This window comes from Larus michahellis, chromosome 14 (genome assembly GCF_964199755.1).
Source record: "Larus michahellis chromosome 14, bLarMic1.1, whole genome shotgun sequence".
NCBI lineage: Eukaryota > Metazoa > Chordata > Aves > Charadriiformes > Laridae > Larus > Larus michahellis.
This window is the reverse complement of record NC_133909.1, coordinates 10010689-10013770: the sequence shown is the minus strand read 5'-3', so window position 1 is coordinate 10013770 and position 3082 is coordinate 10010689. Positions and strand designations below refer to the sequence as shown.

At 50.7% G+C, this 3082-nt stretch overlaps 1 non-coding gene across 1 annotated transcript; it reads right to left on the bottom strand.

The window, feature by feature from the left end:
- Positions 1–2667: 2667 nt before the first annotated feature.
- Positions 2668–2739, bottom strand: TRNAT-CGU (transfer RNA threonine (anticodon CGU)). Its single transcript has one exon. It is a non-coding gene; the product is annotated as a tRNA-Thr (tRNA).
- Between the last annotated feature and the right edge of the window lie 343 nt (positions 2740–3082).

Genomic DNA, 3082 nt, shown 5'->3' with positions numbered 1-3082 from the left:
AAATACCGCTGTTATAATTGATTCATTTTTACACTTACTTTAAAGGGGTCATGAAGATGTCTGGATTCTGAATAAATGGTTTGTCAAACCAGAAAGGTCAGGAAATTCGGTATCTAAATACAGCCAAGACTTTAAGCAGCAACACATCTTTTAAGTACATTAATTGTAATGTGTTTTTATTAGGTAATTAAAAGAGGCCTCATTTAATAACTTCTCATTTAATAGAGAAGTTATATTCAGAGGACGCTGCTCAGTATTTTCTGGAATAAAACCAAAGATTTTAAAGCAACTCAAATAGGGCACCTAAAAATTTTTATGCTTTTGGTCAGGACTTGTGTCCAAAATAAACAACTTGCCCTCACCTACCCAAAAAGATCCCAAACCAAAACCATCTCCAGCATACCTATGATCAATCATAAGCATTTTGTTCATTGGCACTTCAGGAGTTTAGCTATTAAATTAAAGCCAAAATCAAATGTATTGCCGGAGTGAGTAAGAAGAGGGGGCCGTGAAGGTGGGAGGTGAGAAACCACATGCTCTGCCTCAACCCAACCCAACCGTGCCGCACCAGGAGCTCCCACAAACAGTGAAGGGGCAGAGACACCAAAGGGAAGGGAGTGGGAAGAGCCAAGAGCCTCAGCGGTGCCCACACCGGTGAGCCAGGAGTAGCAGGATAAGCTCTGCTTAGATGTGAGGAGCAGGACAGTTTATATGGATTTTACCTCTAGGCTGGACTTTGCTCACACACAGGGTCAGCTGACACAGTCTCGTTAGCTTGAGCGGCTCTCTGCTCATTTACATCGGCTGGGGTCTAGCTGCTGATTTCCAGTTTTGTTAACAAACCCTGTGGTGCTCCTGCCCTGAGTAAGGCAGGCCAACCACAGCACACGTGTGGGGTGACAGAGACACGCACGGGACTGGACTTTCACACTCTGAGCTCCTGCTGCAAGGATTGTCTCCACTATCTGAAGTAACCCGCAGCCTCCACTCTTGCCTGAGCTGGGGCTGCGAGTCATTTGTTTCCAGGCAGCTCAACGCAGCACCCCACTCTGCTGTAAACTTTACATGGGACCACAGAGGCACGGCTCCATTCCTTCTGATAAGCCAACCAGAACTTTTCAGAGGTGACAAACTGCTCCAAAAGCTTCACCTGTTCAAACATGATATTTATAGCAAGGCCTCCACCCATACTTTTCTGTACAGAAACACCTCCTTGTCTTCCTCGGGACTTTCTTGACTACTACAAGGAACTGGGCAAAGCAAAGGACCTTCCTCACAAGACTCCCGGGAGTCAGAAGTGAACATTCCAGTTCTGCAGAGACTGAAGTTAAGCAACTGGTAAACTGCCTGGATGCGTTATGGCCACAGAGAACAGCAATGCCAGAGTTTTATTGAAATACCTGGCTCTTAGTCCTGGCTTCGTGGCACACGTTTGGGCAAGACTCAACTGCTTGGGTTTACGGGATGGCAAGCCTGTTTCAGGGAGGACCTCAGTTTCACAATTGGTTTCAACCAGAAACAAACCCACAGAATTCTGGAATTCTCTGCAAAAGCTGCAAGACAGCTTTTGAATCATTAGAAACATTTTGGTTTGACATTCTGATGTGAGATGCTGCAGAATTTAAAAAAAAAGAAGTCAAAATAGAGTGTTTCAAAGCTGGGACTTTTGTCCACAAAATCCTCCAACAAAGTTGACAGGATTTTGACAGCACTGCATTTTCCAAGTAAAACAGTGTCTATATTTTTCTAAACAGGTTCTAAACTGCATTTCCTGTTTTTATATCAAAATGTACTATGGCTTTTTTTTGTGGCTTGTTAATAACATACTGTACAACCATTTTGTACAAACCTCCCCAAACACCTTACGCACACACTTCCAACACCTCCTGAGAAAGACAAACAGCCTCCTACCTTGTCAATCCCAGCCTAAGTGCACATTAAACAGCAAAAACTAGCCTTTTCTAAGCATCAAAGGAAACAGATAGGTTTTTTTTGGAAGAGGGTCCTCAGCTCTTCCCAGATATCAGGCTGATTTTGCAATTAAATAACTGTTCTTTACATATTTTTAGCTGTCTGAAAGCAACAATAATCAAAGTGCTGTTATACAGAGCCAGCAGAAATACCCTTGCACACGTGTAAAGCCTCACACAGCTTTATGTATTGAGAACCAAGCAATGAAGGTCAGTTCTGGTATAACTGGTACAACTGCGCTAAGCTTTTTATACCAGGATTCAGCTTCTCTCCACCATTTCAGGACTCTATGTGGGCATGACATCAGATCCAGCACCTATAAAGTAACAGCAGGATTCATCACTTCGGAGCTCACCAAACACCTCCTCCACAGCAACGCAGTAAAAAACATCAGTTTAACCGTGATTCACAGCATCCAGGACAACCCTCTTGAGCCTGGCCGCCCCCCGCTGCCGCACAGATGCCCCCCTGGGCTCACCACCTGCTGTGTGCCAAGGACCCGCGGGGACCGCGGCCACCCCGCTAGCTCCGTGGCTCCGCTCCCCAGGACCCGCAGCCGCTGGGGAGCCAAGCCAAGAGCCGGGGCGGATCTCGGTGGAAGGAAGCCAAAAAAATAATTATAAAAAGGAGCCGCAAACGAGACGGCGTCCGCGGCCACCCCGCGGCAGGGCTACCAGCGCACCGCGCTGCCTCGGCAGGCACGGACGGGGTTCGAACCCGCGATCTTCGGTTTACGAGACCGACGCCTTACCACTTGGCCACCGCGCCTGACGGGCTAGCTACTCCCCCGCGCCACCAGTGGAAGGCACCAACCCGCCCGCCTGGGGAGCTGCCGGCGGCGGGACGGGGCGGCCCCGGGGAGCTGCCGGCGGCAGGACGGCACGGGGCGGCCCCGGCAGACCCCTCAGCCCCGCGGGACGGCGCGGGGCCGCCCGCCGGTGCGGTTGGCGGTGGCGGGTGCGGGGCAGCCGCGGGGCGGAACACCGGGAACGGGCGGCGACGGACCCGCCCAGGGCGGAGGGACGGGAGCACGGGCCGGTCGCACCCCAGCGCCACCCCCGCCGGCTGACGGGGGTCGTTGGCCGGGCCCTTCCCCGCCCGTCCTCCTGCC